Source organism: Acomys russatus, unplaced genomic scaffold (assembly GCF_903995435.1).
Source record: "Acomys russatus unplaced genomic scaffold, mAcoRus1.1, whole genome shotgun sequence".
Classification (NCBI taxonomy): domain Eukaryota; kingdom Metazoa; phylum Chordata; class Mammalia; order Rodentia; family Muridae; genus Acomys; species Acomys russatus.
The window spans coordinates 5,835-25,613 of NW_026131433.1; the positions used below are offsets into that span (position 1 = coordinate 5,835).

At 36.9% G+C, this 19,779-nt stretch overlaps 1 pseudogene; it reads right to left on the minus strand.

Annotated features, from left to right (window-relative positions):
* Positions 1-1,846: 1,846 nt before the first annotated feature.
* Positions 1,847-19,230, minus strand: LOC127186195 (vomeronasal type-2 receptor 116-like; annotated as a pseudogene).
* Positions 19,231-19,779: the final 549 nt, after the last annotated feature.

Sequence of the window (19,779 nt, forward strand, 5' to 3'; positions counted from 1 at the left end):
GTTTTCTCCCTTACCATTCTAATTTAATTTTTGTTTGGTCTTAACAAAATTATGTAGTACTTGGGGATAAAGATGCATCCCAACTGGCCTACACTAAAGTCAAGAAGGAGGAGACCTCCACAGCTACTATGAACTTGCCCTTGGTGCTATAATAGACAGGGAGAAATATTACCCACTCATGAGAGAATAATAGCATGCTGAGTGTCAGGATCTTGGCTTCATTGGATGTGTCAGGGAGATTTCTGCCCACAAAAGCCACAGCGAATGATCCTAGGGCATGTGAGACATGGTTCCACAGGACAGGTTAGAAGGTGATAACTGAGCCATTGCTACACATAATTATGATATGATATATTTAAGCTGGAAGGATATTATGTTGTACTCATAGAGTATCAATCATCTTTTCACAAACACCATCATTTAAGTAGGTTACTATAAGTCTGTCATCTTAAATGTACATCAAAATGCAGCATTCGTATGCAAAGTCTTTAAAATCTTCTCCTCTATTCTTTAAAATTATGTATTTTCATTTGTGTGTGTGTGTTAGTGTCTTATTTAGTGAACAGTGGATGGCATGTTATGTTTTGGAGCTTTTGATACACAGAATTGTTAACAACATGTTGCATGGTTGAGTAATGAGTTAAGTTTTATTCAAGTGCAGGGCATGCAATTAACTGTTGAGACATCAATCCATCTTCTTTAGTGTCCTTTCTGTTTATCAAACTTTCACTCTTCTAAGTTCAAACATTCTAACTCTTTGACAACATCAGGATTCCCTTACCTTCCCCTGCAAGGAAGAACATTGTTTTATCTTCATCTGTAAACATGATTTCACTCTCTCACAAACTTCCTAATTGTTTAATCACCATTTAACTTCCATAAAAGACATTCACCCAGATATTAAAATAAGAACTTTGATTTTATATTAAACATCTTTAATTTATAGATGAAAAGAGTATTTACAATCTGAACTATGCCCCAGTAGTTAAAAACTGTGAAATAAGTGGATGACTGCAAGATTATCTGGACAATGTAGACAACTGTAGTAGCCAGGATACTGCTATGAAACATCATTAGATGAAACAGTGAGCATCATTCTAAAAACACAGAGATCTTGCAATATAACCCAATATTTGGTGGTTAGGCATCTACTTTATATTTTTCAGTTATAATTCATTTGCTAGTCTGATTACCTGCTCCAACCCATGAACCAGCCCTTGGAGATAACCACCCCTTATCACTATTAATTATACTCTTTTCTGCTTCCCTATAGGAGCCTAGCTGAGTTGTTCTATGAGAGTCTCAACACAGCAGTGTTTCTAAAAATTGCTGAAACTCACTGGGTGATACATAGGGGGTCTTGTAGAAAAAAGGGGGGAAGGAAAAAAGGACACTAAAGTGACAGGAGCTCCACAAGAAGACCAAGAGAGCCAGCTAACCCATTCTCAGAGGGCCTTGCTGAGACTGAAGCTTAACCAATGACCATGCATGAACTGATTCTAGGCCTCCTACACAGATGAAGATGATGGGCAGCTGAAGCTTCATGTGGATCCTCTAGTAAGAAGAGCAAGTCTGTTCCTGACAAGGACTCTGTTGCTAGCTTTTGTGTCACTTCATTCTGGTAGGACTGCCTTGCTAGGCCAAAGGGATGGAGAATATGCTTAGTCCTGGTGCAACTTGGCGATTGGGGGTGGATGGGATAGTGTTCTGCCTTTATCTGAGTAATATGGGAAAGGTTATGGGGAGAAGGATGGAAGGAGGAAGGGTGGCACTAGAAGGAGAGAAGGAATAAGATTCATAACCATTAGGTAATGTGAATAGAGATATAAATTAATAAAAAAATAACTCATGAAATATGACCTTTGGCATATGATTTCTCCCTGATCTTTTGAAGAGAATTTTCTTCTGGCATTAACTAAATTATGTAGCACTTGGGAACAAAGATGCACCCCAGTATCCCTGCACTGGAAACCAAGATGGAAAAAATCTCCACAGCCACCATGACCTTGCCCTTGGTGCTATGGTAGACAGGGAGGAAAGTGATCCACACAGTGCAAAACACCAGCATGCTGAATCTCAAGAACTTGGCTTCATTGAATGAATCAGGCAGGTTTCCGGCCATGAAAGCCATAGTGAAGCTTCCCAGGGCCAGGCAGCCTAAGTATCCTAGGACACAGTAAAATGCTAAAAATAAACCCTTGTGGCAAAAAAATGATGATGTGGCCATGCTCAGAGTGTGCATCAATATCAACAGAGGGAGGAGAAGCTCCTATCCAGATTGAACAGAGAATAATTTGGATGAGTGTACAGAGAGGAATGATGTAGTTAAGTCTTCCTGAAACCAGAATGTACCTCATCCTTCTTGCAGGAGCTGTGACTTTGAAAGCCAGAAGCACTGTGATTGTTTTGGCCAACACAGTGGAAATAGCCACAGTGAATACAATTCCAAATGTAATTTGCTGCAGGATGCAAGTGGCTGAGTCTGGATGGCCAATGAAAAGCAAGGGGCAGAGGAAACAGAACATGAGTGACATGAGTAAGATGTAGCTGAGAGCTTGGTTATTGGCCTTCACAATGGCAGTGTCATTGTGCTTCAAAAATACTCCAAGAACAAAGGCTGTGAAGGCAGAGAAGCCCAAGGCCGTTAAGGCCAGAGCCATCCCTAAGGGATCTTCATAGCTCAGAAAGATCACAGCTTTCTGGATGCAGTGGTTCTTCTCTGTGTTGGCATACTGGTCCTCTGAGCACTTCTCACACTGATCTGTATCTGATTGAGAAAGGACAGATTTGTTAGTGCAGGTTGATCAGTTTATTGCCAAGACATTTCAGTAAGTCTGTTAGAGAAGCTTCTCAATATCTGCATTTTGTTGCTGCTAGTACAACTGAAGTACATTGCTGTTCAGCAATGCTTCTATTTTTAAATTCTTAATATCTTTTCAGAGAAGAAAACCAAACCATCTTTTGTCTGTTTAACTGTGTTGATGAAATCATTGACAATGTTTTCAGAAAGCATAAATTTCTTACGTCATTCTGAATGCTATCATGAAATGACTTAGTCTGGTACATTAAAAAAATCTAAGTTCGTTAATCACACTGTGGCTTAGTATCTTTTAAAATCTCCATTGCCATGCACTCAGTGCCCCCTGATTTCACTGATTGTTTAATTAATGCTTTCTTTATGAGAGATGGAGAATGTCTTCTACTTGGGGAAGACCTATGATAGCTTTGCTAGGTCCAATTGACCAGCCCGAACATAATGATATTATAGAACATTAAAAGAAATCATCAGGGTTGGGATTGTGTGTGTGTGTGTGTGTGTGTGTGTGTGTGTGTGTCTGTGTGTGTCTGCTGTGTGTGTGTTTAGATTTGAGTGTCCATATCAATGTCACAGAAGTGCTTATAAATTTGGTAATTTTGGAGAAGTATGAATGTGAGTATGAGTAGTAAATTTTACCGGTATATAACTATAGTAGTAATGTTTGAAATTTGTAAAAAATAAAAATAAAAAATAGTAATTAATATGTCCTTATGTCCTTATTTATGTTTTAATCTGGTGGTGTAGACAAAAAATTAGTGAGTTTTGATCATGAGAAGCATTAGCTCTATCACTAAAGGTAGAAACTTCTCTGTAGACTGAGCACTACAAAGCCCTTCATCTTGATTCTATCTTCATGTGAAGCATCCAGCACAGTACTACTTCCCTTATTTTAATCTCAATAAGACCCAGACTCTGTGAATATATATTTCACAATATGTTCTTCTGAAATGGTAACCTTATGAAATTTCAATGCAATTGTGTTGATTCATTAGATAATTGCACAGAATTGTGATGGGCTTTCTGATACTTAAGTTGTTTTATGCAGAACCATGTATTTATGGGCAGCTATAACTAGTTAATTTGCCCAAAGTGTTGGAAAGTTAGCTTAACTGTGAAGAAAATGTCCTTCTCTTGCAGAAAACCTCAGTTCAGTACTCAGTCCCATGGGAGGTGTTTCACAACTGCCTGAAAATGAGCTATAGAGGTAGTAGTTGCCTCTCACCTGCATCTGCCCTTATGTATATATACATACCCTCACAACACATACACACACACACACACACATAGTAGTAATACTTTTCTATTTATTGATATAATAACCATTAATTCTTATGGTACTTCCATCAATAATAGATGTAATTTTTACATTTAAGATCATTTTATTACAGATTGTTTAATAATTTGGGATTGTATTTGCGTGCATAGATGTCTGAAGGCATTTCTAAGAGTTCTTTGCCTCCTCTTACTATATGGGTCCTGGATGAACACCACCTATCAGTCTTAGTGGCAAATGATTTTAAATGTTGAGCCATCTTATTGGCCAGAAATGTCTTTTAAGAATTTGCAATTTATTTGAGTAGTATGACAGGCAAATGTGGGGAAAAACTATCCATTGCCCATTTTCATTTAGCCAAGCATAAATATATAATGATTTTATTAAAAGGGATTTGTAGGTTGCAATATTTGTGACTAATTGCTTTCAGTAGAAAATCACATTAACCTATTATTTTATGAAATTATTTATTGTGTGCTGCTTATAAATATTTGATATAATACTCCTTATCATTTGTCCATCACGTATTAACAATTATCCTCACCTTCCTAGAAAGAAATCACATCAGACATTTAAAGGTGGGTGATGGAATAAAAATTGGGGTGTAATATGAACAAATTATAATAAAAATGTTTATTTATTTTTTTATTAATTTATTCTTGTTACATCTCAATGGTTATGCCATCCCTTGTATCCGCCAATTCTTCCCTACCTCCCATTTTCCCCTTATTCCACTCCCCTATGACTGTTCCTGAGTGGGATTACCTCCCCCGTGTATGTTCATAGGGTATCAAGTCTCTTCTTGGTAACCTGCTGTCCTTCCTCTGAGTGCCACCAGGTCTCCCCCTCCAGGGGACATGGTCAAATGTGAGGCAATGAAAAAAGAAAATAGGCATCTAGATATTACACAAATTCTGTCTCATATTCAGCCATTTCAGAAAAATTTACAAGTAATTTTTTGCCTCTACACTCATTTTTCTAAAGATACAGACTTGGTTTCCAGCACTTCCATTACAGTCCACTGGTTCTGATGGCATATTCTGTTCTCTGTTGGATTCTGTACATACATGGTGTGTGTAAACATATGTAGGGACACATACACACATGCAAAAAATAAATATGTATTTGAAAATGCATGACTGGAAACATTCCTACAAGAAGTTCTAGGGGAGATTAATATGAAGGAAAGATCTCATGTAGAATGTGCTCACACTGCAGTTGATTATGTTTCTTTGAGAAAATATTATGTGACATAAATTTTCTTTTAATTTTAAAAATTATTTTATTATTTTAAAAAAATATTTTATTCAGATTTTATCTCAGTTCTTATCCACTGATGGGTATCTTCTCATTTCCCCTCCCTCCCCTCCTTCCTTCACCTTATTCCCCTTCACTAGGCCTATGACAGAAGGGGACCTTCTCCCTACCATAGGATCACAGCCTATCTGGTCTTATCTAGGTAGCTGGCTTGCCCATCCTCTGAGTGCCAACAGGCCTTCCAACCAAGGGGAAGTGGTCAAATAGGAGGCACCAGAGTTCATGTCAAAGTCACTGTCCACTCTTCATACAACTGTGGAGAATACACTGTCCATTGGCTAGATTTGAATAGGAGGCCTATGTTTCTTGGATGCATTGTCTGTGGTTGGGGCAGTAGTTTGAGCAAGCCCCCTGCATTTAGATCCATCAGCCTTGATGGTCTTTTTGTAGGGTTTCAGGACATTCTCAGTCCTTCTATTTCCACATTCTCCCATATCTCTCTCACCTGGAGTGACATAAATTTTCAATGAATCAAGATGTACATCTAGGCAGAAGAGTTTATGACATTGTTAGTGTTTGTATTTCTACAATGACTAATAGAGAAAATGTTATATTTTATTTTTGCACTTGCTTTTTAGATTCCTTCAGCATCCCTTTGTTGGTGGAGAGGATTATCAATGTAAAGCTTATCACAGCAGCAAACACTCACTTGTATCATTAGAAATTTCATTTTCTGGGCAGAGGATGCAAATAAAACTGCAGGCTGACATTCCCTCCTGCCTGAATTTTCTGAATCCAGGACCACCATAAGCACTGCATACAGAGGGCAGCATCTGAGAAAAATAAGATACATATTTTTACCTACTACTTTCATAACTATATTGTATTAGCATGTTGGTATTTCAATAAACTTATTTATATACTGAAACTGAGGTACTACATGTCATTTAGCACTTTGCATAATGTCAAACATGTGAATATATTAAAACAATTTGGTGAAAAGTTGAGTTCTTGAACAAATCTTAGACATTCTGGAAACAGAACTTTTAATTTACTTGGTCAAAACACTATAAATATTGCAAACTTGTTTTCTTGTTTAAATTTTTGGAGCGATCAGGGATAAAAGGAACATACCTAAACATAATAAAGGCCATATACAGCAATCCAATAGCCAACATCATATTAAATGGAGAGAAACTCAAAGAAATTCCTGTAAAATTGAGGATCAGACAAGGCTGCCCACTTTCTGCATATCTCTTCAATATAGTTCTTGAAGTTCTAGCTAGAGTAATAAGACAATAAAGGAGATCAAGGGGATCCAAATGGAAAAAGAGGAAGTCAAACTATCCCTATTCACAGATGATATGATAGTGTACAAAAGTGACCCCAAAATTCCACCAGAGAACACCTCCAGCTGATAAATACCTTAAGCACAGTGGTTGGATACAAAATTAACCCCCAAAATGCAGTAGCCTTCCTATTTACAAATGACAATCATGCTGAGAAAGATTAGGGAAACTACAACCTTCATGATAGCCACAAGCAATATAAAATACCTAGGAGTAACTCTAATAAAGCAAATGAAAGATTTATAAAAAACTTCAAATCTCTGAAGAAGATTGAGTTGATATCACAAGATGGAAAGATCTCCATTGTTCAGGGATTGGGAGAATTAACATAGTAAAAATTGAAATCTTACCAAAAGCAATTTACAGATTCAATGTAATCCTTGTCAAAATACCAACACAATATTTTAAAAGGTCATTGAAATATCAATTCTCAACTTAATATGGAAAACCAATACAAAATATCCCAAATAGTTAAAACAATCCTATAGAATAAAAGATCCTCCAAAGTAATTTCCATATCTGATATCAATCTGTACTATAGTTAAACACTAATTAAAGCAGCATACTGGCATAACAATAGACTTCTTGAACACTGAAACTGAATCGAAGATGCAGAAATGAATCCTCAGACATATAGACACTTGATTTTTGACAAAGAAGACAAATCTATTCAATGGAAAAAACATAGCATCTTCAAGAAATGGTGCTGGTCTACCTGGAAGTCTACATGTAGAAAAATGCAAGTAGACCCATAATCATCACCATACACAAAACTCAAATCCAAGTGGATTAAAGACCTCAACATAACACCAGAGACACTAAATGTATAAGAAGGAAAATTAGGGAAGAACCTTGAACTCCTTGGCACAGGAGACAACTTCCTGAACAGAACATCAACAGCCCAGGCTCTAAGGTCAGCAATTAACAAATGGGACTTCATTAGGCTGAGAAGCTTCTGTAAGGCAGAAGATATTGTCAACAGGACAAAGGGGCAACCAACAGACTGGGAAAAGATCTTCACCAACTTTACATATGAGAAAGGACTAATATCCAAAACATGTCAAGAGCTCAAGAAATTAAATACTATGAAACAAAATAACCCAATTAAGAAATGAGGCTCAGACCTAAACAGAATCCTGAACAGAAGAATATCGAATGACTGAGAAACACTTAAAGAAATGCTCAATGTCCTTAGGCTATAGATAAATGAAATTAAAAATAGTTCTGAGATTCCATATTACACTCATCTGAAAAAGTAAGATAAAAACTCAGGTGACAGCACATGCTGGTGAGGAGAAAGGGGATCACTCCTTCATTTCTGGTGGGGGTACAAACTTGTACAACCACTTTGAAAATCAACCTGGTACTTTCACAGAAAACTGAGAATAAGGCTACCTCAAGACCCAGATACTCCACTCCTTGGAATATACCCAGAAGATGCTCCACTGCACAACAAGGACAAAGGCTCAACCATGTTCATAGCAGCCTTATTTATAATATACAGAATGTGGAAACAACCAACATGTCCCTCGGTCAAAGAATGGATCAAGAAACCATGGTAGATTTACACAATGGAATATTACTCAGCTATTAAAGGCAAGGAGACCCTAAAAATATCAGGCAAATGGATGGAAATAGAAATGATCACCCTGGGTGATTTAACCCATATCCAGAAAGATACACATGCTATATACTTACTTATAATTGGACACTCGCTCAGCAATGATGTCACATGAAAGTCTTCCCTTAGCTGGAGATTAGGATAGATACTGGCACTTCTTATTGGAAAGTGAGCTAAGGGAGAATGGGGGAAATATAGGTTACAGAGGGTTCTAGAAACCCACAAGAAGACCATAAAGGCTGATGTATCTGGACTTAGGGGGTTCTGCTCAAACTACTGTACCAACCAAGGACAATGCATGCAATAAAACTAGAAGCTCTATCTAGATCTTGCCAATGGACAGCACATTCTCCATAGTTGTGTGGAGAGCAGGGACTAACTCTAACATGATCTCTGGTGTCACCTATTTGACCACTTCTCCTTGGTAGGGAGACCTGGTGGCACTCAGAAAAGAGTAATCAGGCTACCATGATGAGACCTGATAGGCTGTGATTATATGGTGGTGGAAGAGTTCTTCTTCTGTCACAGACGAAGAGGAGGTGAATAGAATGAAAGAAGGAGAGAAGAGGACTGGGAAGATACAAATGAGGGGATAACAATTGAGAAGAAAACTGAATAAATTACTTAAGTTAAAAAAAGAATATTAGGGATAGAAGAAAGAGAAGACTCCCAAATGCAAGGCCCAGAAAATATTTTCAACAAAATCATGGAAGTTAACTTCTTTAACCTAAAGAAAGAAATGTCCATATATATAAGTACAGAACTCCAAATAGAATGAGCCAGAAAAGAAAATTCTCTCACCACATAATATTCAAAACATTAAATGTACAGAACAAAGAAAGAAGCTAAAACCTGCAAGAGAAAAGACTAGTTACATAAAAAGGACAAACCTATCAGAATTATCAATTACCAAAATTAAGCCAAGATAAGGAAAATAAATTAAATAGTCCTATATCTCCTAAGGAAATTGAGAAAATCGTCAAAAAATGTCCCAACCAAATATAGCTCAGGCTGGATGGATTCAGTGCAGAATTCTACAAGACCTTCAAAGGTGAGATAATAATAATTCTCTTTAAACTATTCAACAAAACAGAAATAGAAGGAACATTACCAAAGTCACTCTGAGACCACACTTATCTCAAAACCTAAACCACAGAAGAGAATTTAAGACCAATTTCTCTTATGAATATTGACTCAAAAATACTCAATAAAATACTCTCAAATCGAATCCAAGAACACATCAAAAATATTCACCATGACCAAGTAGGCCTTATAGCAGGCATGGAGGGGCAGTTCAACATATGGAAATTCATAAAGATAATCCATCATATAAGTAAAGTAAAAGAAAAAACACGTGGTCATTTCCCCAGTTGCTGAAAAAGTATTTAACAAAATCCAACATCCATTCGTGTTTATAGCCTTGGAGGGAGCAGGACTATAAGGCACATACCTCAACATAGTAAAGGCAGTATGCAGCAAGCCTAAAGCCAACATCAAAATAGATGGAGGGAAACTTAAATCAATTCCACTAAAATCAGGGACCAGACAAGGCTGTCCACACTCTAAATATCTTTTCAATATAGTGCTTGGTGTTCTAGCTAGAAAAATAATACAACTAAGGAGATCAAGGGGATACAATTAGGAAAGAAGGAAATCCAACTATCACTATTTGCAGATGACATGACAACATACTTGCCTGACCCTAAAAATTCCACCAAGCAACTTCTGTAACTGATAAACAACTTCAGTAAAGTGGCTGTATACAAAGTTAACTCAAAAAAAGTCAGTAGCCTTGCTCTATACAAATGACAAATAGGATGAGAAAGAAATTAGAGAAATTGTACCCTGCATGATAGTCACAAAGGGTACTAAGTATGTTGTTGTAACTGTAATCAAACAAGTGAAAGGCTTATATGAGCAAAACTTCAAGTCTCTAAAGAAAGAAATAGAAGATGGAAAGAGCTGCCATGTTCACAGATTGTGAGAATAAAGAAAGTAAAAATATCTGTCTTTCCAAAGGCAGCTTGTAGATTCACTTCATTTTCCATCAAAGTTTAAAGACAATTCTTTTGCAGGTCTTGAAGGATCAATTCTCAACTTCATATAGAAGAAATTTAAAAATCCAGAATACTTAAAACAATCCTATACAATAAAAGATCTTCTGAAGGAGTCTCCATTCTGGATCTCAAGTTGTAATAAAAACAACATGGCACTGATATGGAAATAGGCTGGTTGACCAGTGGAATCAACAAGAAGACCCAAAATTAAACCCATGAGTCTATGGCCATTAGATTTTTGACAAAAAGCCAAATCTATACAATGGAAAAAGATAGCATCATCAACAAATGTTGCTTGTATAACTACATGGCTACATGTAGAAAAATGGAAATAGACCCAAAATTATTCACTATGCACAAAACTAACGTCCAAATGGATTAAAGGCCTCAATTTAAAACTAGACACCTTAAATCAGTTAGAAGAAAAAGTGGAGAAGAGCCTTGAACTCATTGGCACAAGGGACAACTTTCTGAACAGAACAGCAACAGCCCAGGCTCTAAGAACAACAATTAATAAATGGGACCTCATGAAACTGAAAGCTTCTGTAAGGCAAAAGAAGCAGTCAACAGAACAAAACAACATTCTACAGACTGGGAAAATATCTTCACCAACCCTATGTCTGACAAAGGGCTAATATCCATAATATGTAAAGAACTCAAGAAATTAAACACCATCAAGCCAAATATCCCAATTAAAAATGGGACTACAGAGCTAAAGAGAGAATTCTCAACAGAGGAGTATTGAATGTCTGAGAAACACTTCAAGAAATGCTCAACATCCCTTGTCATCAGGTAAATACAAATCAAAACGGCTCTGAGATTTCATCTTACACCTATCTGAATGGCTAAGATCAAAAATTCAAGTGATAGCACATGCTGCAGAGGATGCAGAGAAAGGGGAACACTTCTCCATTGCTGATGGGAGTGCAAACTTGTACAACCAATTTGGAAATCAATCTGTCATTTTCCCAGAAAATTGGAGCTAAGTTTACCTCATGAAGCAGCCATACCACTCCTGGGTATATACCCTAAAGCGAGTCCACCATCCTGCAAGGACATTTGCTCACTATGTTCATATTAGCCTTGTTTGTAATAGTCAGAATCTGGAAACAACCTATATGTCCCTCTACTGAAGAATGGATAAAGAAAGAAGGTTCATTTACACAATGGAATATTATTGAGCAATCAAAAACAAAGAAAATTTGAAGTTTGCATGCAAATAGATGGAACTAGAGACAATCGTTCTGAGTGAGGTAACGCAGACCCAGAAAGACACACCTGGAATATTCTCACTCATAAGCTAATGTCAGCCACTTAAAGTAACCACATTACAATACAGAGACTGATGTGCCAACAAGGTCCACATAGGATGTGGACCTCGACCTTCTGCTCAGATGTAGTAGATAGGCAGCACAGTCTCCTTGTGAGTCCCATAATATGGAGAGCCGGGATTACTCTGACTTGTCCTCAGTCCTCCTGATGTTGCTCACTTATGCCCCCAGCAGCATGTTCTTGTCAGGCCACAGAGGTAGAGGTTCCAGGTTCTACAGAGGACACTGGAGAAGCTGAGGTCAAACATTATGGGACTCCCCTTTCTAAGCACTAGGAGAGGAACAGAAAGGGGATGAGGGAGAGCATGGGACTGGGAGGTGATGGGGGAATGGATGGGGTCTGGAGTTGATGAGGGAGGGGACTGCAATCAGGATGTAAAGAATTCAAACTGTAGAACAACCAGGTAACTTACATTGTAATCCCACTACATGGGAATAGCTCTGAGACTCGCTGAGATATGAAGGTCTATGCACAGACAAGGCTTCATACTGGTCACAAATTTTTTATGACTTGCCATTAGAGACCATTTTTAGTATGGCATGAAGGAGGATTTACTCCATCATTACAGTTAGCCTCAGTGTATTCAACTTTTTTTAATCAGAGATTCATATTAAGTGAGGAAATCACTATATAGTAATAAGACTGGGACCATGAGTATATTGCTCACTTTACAGGAAATATAATAAATGAGTGGTCAATTGTTTTATATTGATATTAAAGTACAAAAAACACTTTCTGATATATAAAATACTCTGTATTTATTGCATGAACTCCTCAAAGAATTAATTAAAAGGTCACATCAAAAGAATGGAAAGAGGGAAATTGAATATATGAGACTTAAAGTAGTTTTCTTATATGACAATTGATTTCATTTCACTAATTTAGAAGAATGTGTAAATATAATGACTATATACAGTGTTTACTGTTTTGTAATGGAAATCAGTACAGTTTTTTTAAAACCCACCTCTCTACTTCCTGTGGCCCACTCTAGCATGTCTTCAGATAAATGGAGCTGCTGACCATGTAGAAAATATGGGTTAAACTTTCCTATTTTCACCTTAAATTCAAAATCATGTGGGAGATTCCAAATGTAGAAAATGTCATACTCTTTCTGAAGTTTTTCTTTCTCGTTCATGTTCACTTTGTCTCCATTAGGACTAGTGAAGTGGGTCTTTCTCATCAAGGAGTGCATCTGAAAAACAAGAAGTATTATATAATACATATACCCTTACTTGCTGGGATAAAATGTATGATGATTTTATCTGAAATGCAATTTTATTGAAGGTATCAGGTGGAAATTTTCAATGAAAGCAAAGAGATATATTAATTTGCTATAATGCTTGAAGAATTTTAGTTCTCTGAAAGGAAACTAAGAAATACAAGCATAGACAAGCGCATATACAGCAAACATAGATGTACAACACCACACACACACATACACATGCATCTGCACAGAGAGGGACACACATCTACATAGAGATACACACATAAAATAGCACTATATTCTTTTATATACACATTAACATGTATGCCCAGACACACATATGAGCATATAGGCACAGACAGACATATACTCCCAAACAGACACACAAATACAGAAATATACAAAGGCTTTTACACTAAGGACTTTAAGGAAAGTGCCCACAGAGCCATTACACTTGGGGCAGAATAAATTAAGACAAAACTATTCTCCTGAACTTTTCACTTTCAAATTTCATGATTATGAAGAAACACTCAATTTACTCATCCATGAGAGATGTTTCTAATGCAAGGACTTGATTTATCTCTCCAATATTCGAACAAGTATGACTATATTCAGTGGCTCTGTGATAGAATCACTGATTTTCACTGATAGTCACTTTCATTCCAATGCCTATATGTATATTGTCAGCATAAAACATTTATAAAGCTAGTTATTTGGGAAATATTTTGTAATTCACTTAGATTAATCATCTGAGAGACTCTTAAAAATTATGATATCAGTGAGCGCTTATATCATCCAATAGGGGAAACATACCTTAAAGCAGCTAAAAATGTTCTTTCCCACTGTAAATTGTCTGATTTTCTACTTGTTGAACAAGAATTTCATGAAGGCAATGGGCCATAGCATACACAGCATTGTATATGTCATAACTGCTATCACTAAAGGCCATGTCAAAAGTCTGTGCCATTAGCCATTCCAATGAGGCATTGGATGTGCAGTTCTTCATTGTCTTACAGTTAGATGCTGAGGCTTCACAGTTAAAGTCCATCCACTCCTGGCTTGCCATATATTTATCTGAGTATTTGAGAGGGTTCAATGTCTGGACAAAATTCTTAAAACCTGAAATCTTACCATGGTGCTGTGTAAAAGCAAAAGTCCCATGGAATGGGTCAGGTGTGAAATCTCCTTTTACTTGTAGGAACATTCCATTGTGAAGTGGTGATCCATGTTCTTTGTATACCTACAGATTTTCACATCCTAAAGGCCACAACAAGAGTACTGTCTGTGTCACCATAAATGATAACAACATTTGTGGACGATGTTATGATTCTGTTATAATACTCCTCAGTTCTTGACACATATACTTCCATGTTCACTGGGATCATGTTCACAAAGGCAGAGCAGATTGTATATTTTTCCATTTCTCTTTTCAAATATGAAAGAAAATGTGTACCTTGTTCATTGTCTGAGATGGCCATCCCTACCCAGTTCCAGTTGAAATAAAGTAAGAAGGAGATCATGGCCACGGCCACAGATGTATCCTCATAGGCCATCTGATGAATACAGGGAAAATTTTCATGGTCATTCAGGAGAGGATGGAAGGGCCCATAAGTAAGATAAAGAACCTAGGACAGATGAAGCAGCATGAGGCAGTATGCACTTTTAAGGACATGTAAACTCGTTCTTATCTGTAAAAGTTCTAGAAATCATCCTTACCTGTTACTGTTCCCTTTATTCCTATTTCTCACAAAGAAATGTCAGATCCCAGTCAAGTATCTTAATAATACAATTGAACTTCATGGACTGACATAAGGCCAGTAAGACCAGTCTCCTCTTTACACCCTTCTGAGCATCTTTTCAATGCCACCAATGGAGACACAATTTCATTAAATTTTATCCCCACAAAAATCTCACCTGCTGAGATCCATAGCTGTTCATGAATGTGTGGAGTAGCATAGATGTTTCCCAGTTTGGTCCTATAAGTACAACTATACACTTGACTCTTTGGATACAGTTATAATTAGAAAAGTAAACATGATTTTGTTCAGAAAAATGAGTTATACTGTATAATTCTGACACACTTATAGAAAGTGGTAATTTAAATACTAATGACATATTTGATAGAAGATCTGGGTTTTTGTTAATTTAATCCACTAAAAGCCAAGACCAGAGCAAACTGGCTTTCATCTGTTGTTCTGTAAAAGGGTACAATATTGACTTTTTTAAAAAAGATATGCAGATGGTCATTTACAGTCAATACAATGGTTATTTTGTACTTGAATATATTGTCCCTCAACCCTAAAGTTTGGAACAATTAGGCAGTATAATGATGTTAGGATGCCATAATCGTCTGGGATTTTGGAAAAGCTATACATGTTCATCTGAGTTCATCTCACCAAAATAAGCATCTTCTGCAGAAGGTATTTTTCATCTGTGGTTATTGAGTGCTTGCACAGAAGGGAAAAACAAAGCCACAGGTTTTGACCAAACTGCAAACCTGGCCATGTATTCATTTTCTTATTTTTGAGAAATATGAAAATTACACTTTATGGTGAGCCTCTGAGTTTCTGGCATTTCCTTATGATATTAAATGAATTGACTAAGGTAGTGAATGAATGACTGATGAATGCACATGAGCATTTCTGGGGCAAAAATTTGGTTCCTGTACTAACAATTCATTATAATTAGTGGGCAAGATATATATCACATTCCCCTATATCCATTTTTATATTTTTCATTTTCTTTGTAGTTTATTTTTTTCAGGCAAAACATCTTTTAAATGATTTATTTTCAATTAAATTCACACACAAGGGATGCATATTTAGAAGGATGTATGTTTACATTCAGAAATCAATCTGTTACTTTCTCAGAAAACTGGTAAAAGCTCTACCTCAAGATCTTGCTACCTGTCCATATAGCCAAGGAAACTTGCCCAACTATGTTATTAGTAGCTTTATTAATAACAGATAGAATCCAGAAAAGAGTCTAGATGTCCTCCAACCAAAGAATGGATAATGAAACAATGAAATACTATTCAGATATGAAAGCTAGGAAAACCATGAAATTTGCAGGAAGAGAGACTAGAACAGATGTGCTGAGTGTGGTAACACAGACAAAGAAAAAGACGCATGGATGTACTAACTTAGCCATATAGTACAGGATAAAAATATTGGAATTCAGAGACCCAAATAAAATATGTAAGAAGGAGGACCCAAGAGAGGATGCTTAATTCTCATTCAGAAGGGGAACTAAAATAGACAGCAGAAGAAGTTGAAGATATGCAAGAAGGTAGTAGAAGAACAAAGAGAGAAATGAAGGTCAATATTAGACCTGGGGAGGGTTGTTGGAGGAGGACAGAGGGCGTGAAAAAAAAAAAAAACCATTGGTCAAGATAGTTCTCTGATAAGATGGAGAGATAAGACAGGTTAGGTTCTGGGATAACATGGAGGGTGACTCTAGCTGAGAATCCTAGTAGCAGGGCCATGGAATTTGAGGACGCCCTCTAACTAGTCAGAACTCTTAATGGAGGGAGAGGAAGACCAAGACATTCACAACAGCTAAGACTCAAATATTACTTTTCCTACAAGATGTGCAGGGATAAAAATGGAGCAGAGATTGAGGGAATGTCTAACTAATGCCTAGCCCAAATTGAGACCCACCCTACAGGAGAGAACCACCCTCTGACTTTATTATAGATACTCTGCTTTGCTTGTAGACAGGAGCCTGACATAAGTGTCCCTGGTGGGGCTCCAGCCATCAGTGAATCAATACAGATGATGAGAGTCACAGTCAATTATTGGACAAAGTGTGGGAGTCTTGTGGAAAAGTAGAGGTAAGTTTAGGAGGACCAAGAAGTGACATGAGCTCCACAAGAAAATCAACATAGTCAATTTAGCAGGGCACAGAGGGGCTTGTGGGGTCTGAACCACTCAACCAAGAGCATGCATAAACTGGACCTAGGTCCCCTACACAGTTGTAGCCAATGGGCACCCCAGGCTTAGTTTGGGCTTCCCAGTAAGAGGAGCCTTACCATCTCTGACATGGACTTTGTTTCCTGCTTTTGAGCTCTTTCTGCTGGTGAAGCTTCTTTGTCAGGCAAGAGGGGAGGAGTACACACTCAGTTCTGATGTGATTGATGAGTTGAGGTGAGTTGGTAGGGGTGATTCCTGTCTATGAAGGACAGAGAATGAAGACAGAGTGGAGGGAGAGAGCATGGGACAAGGAATAGAGGAGGGATGGGGCTATGATCAGTAGGTAAAAATCAAGAAATAAATAATTTAAATTATATATGTCTACATGCATTTGGATGTATGAACCTAAGCAATGCTCGTTTATGGCATAGTAATGTAACTACTCACATAGTTTTGAATAATGTTTTGCTGTAAGCCAGTCTGGCTTCAAATGCCTAGGAATATATCTGCCCCACATATGCATACATAGATTAATGGTATGCAAAAGCATCCCAGTAATGTATACCTATTTTTATTCTAAACAAACATATGCAATTTACACTTGACAAATGTGTGTAATATATTTTCTCTTCTAGAAAACATCTTTTGACTACCTCTCCAGTTATGCTAACAGAAAACTAGTATTCTACTGAGAAGCACAAACACTAGGAAATCTCAATGAGATTTGTATGTGGCAGTATTACATGTTTATAAACCAGAAGAATATAAAAAGTAAAGTGTGTGGGAAATCTTTATATATGTTTTTAATAAAAATGTGCAATAATTAATATAAAATATAAGGGTACTTTCTTCTCTTTATGGGAAGTATAATCATTCCTGTCTTTTTCTAGTTTTTTTTCATATCATCTGAACAGTAAACATCCAACATAATTCTTTATCCTGAATGGTTTATTCATATTTGAATTTAATTATATTTCCATTTAGAAGTTGTACTTTTGTGATATCTCTGTCTATACAAAAAGCCACTTTTAGGATACCCTTTATTGTCACACAGAAAAAAATTCCCATTGGAAATTCAGTAAAATACATTAGGAAGTTGAGACTAGAACTTGTACAACACAAACACTAACTCTTGCATACTAAACATAAGAAACATCTGTTACTTTGACTATCAGAGTCGCCAAGTAGTCTAAAGTGCTATGCTTGACAAAACTATCAGAAACCTACAAAGTCAAAATGTGTACAGTAACCACATGGTAAAATATGCAATTTTACTTTGTAAAATTACTGAAAGAGAAACACAGAGGTAAATGTGATAAATGTGTCATAGAACAACCTACTTAGACCGAAAAAAAGAAGACATATTTTGTAAAGAATTGCAGAGATGAGCTACTAGGAAACTCCTCTATTCCTGTTCTCAAGCACTTTCAACTATACATGCTACAAATGTAACTCTGTCAAGTGACAAGGGAGGAGGAGTCACCACTATTAGTGATACCCTCCCTCTACAAACATAAAATTTACAATCTAAGCACTACTTTTTTATGGTAAAGAGAGAGTGAGGAACTGGGCTTTGTAATACTTGAAGCCCGTGATTGTGTATGTTTACAAGCTGAGCCGAGCTCCAAGGACATGTTTAAAGTTCACATTGGACAGAAATCCTACTTGTGTTTTTCATGCAGTTTCATAAGTCAGAGTGACCACATCCAGATAATTTTAGAGAGTAAATGAACATCTACATGGCAGCGCTCTGTAGCTAGGTGTAGTCTAAAAATGAGGGGCCAAAATACATATACTGGGAGCTACACACTGACGGAAAAGTCATCAACATACACTCTATGTCCAGTAAATTGTACCTTCTCAGCACAAACTTATTGAAATAGTATGGTTATCTTTTGATAATACAAAATTGACTATTGTGCTATGGAAACTGTCAACAGGAGGGCTATTTTCTGTGGATAATAGTAGTGAGTCTTGTGTTAACTTGACATCTAACCCTGAAATCAGGAGGCTAACTGGAAAAAACATAAACTTATCTAAAGACCAATTTAAAGTCATAAAATAGCATTGAGTTTCTCAAAGAATGTGTTTGTTTTTTCTTTTGTGTGCACATTGAAAGAATAGAACAGAGGACTATGGGTATTGATTGTTCCATCTCTCATCCTCAGAGCCCTCCTGAAATACTTTTGATGAGATCTACATGAAAAATACAAAAGCACTTACAGCACATTCAGAAAGTTGCTGAAATAGTCTTTCTCCACAGGCCATTGCACTCCGCGAAGGCAGAAGGCACAATTTGCCAGTAAGTCTCCATCCATTTCTTTCTTCTTCATCCTCCAGGAGCATCTAGAAGGAATAAAACTGGCCATGAGAAGTGTACTGTGCAGAAGCAAGTAGAAGAAGATAAAAGAGTTTTGAAATTTTTTTCAAATAAGTCCTTCATTTGCTTAGTTAGAGTAACTCCTAAATATTTAGTATTGCTTGTGGCTAATGTGAAGGGTGTGATTTTCCTAATTTCTTCCTCTCCAAGCTTGTCGTTTTTGTATAGGAAGGCTACAAACTTTTTTGAGTTAATTTTGTATCCAGCCAATTTGCTGAAGGTGTTTATCAGCTGTAGGAGTTCTCTGGTGGAATTTTGAGGGTCATTATATACACTATCATATCATCTGCAAATAGGGATAAGTTGACATCATTCTTTCCCATTTGGATACCCTTGATCTCCTTTTGTTGTCTTATTGCTCTGGCTAGAACTTCGAGTACTATATTGGAGAGATATGGAGAGAGTGGGCAGCCTTGCCTTGTTCCCGATTTGACAAGAATTTCCTTGAATATCTCAACATTTACTTTGATTTTGGCTATTGGCTTGCTGTATATAGCCTTTATTATATTGAGGAAAGTGCCTTGTATCCCCAATCTCTCTAAAACTTTGAACGTGAATGGCTGCTGGATTTTATCAA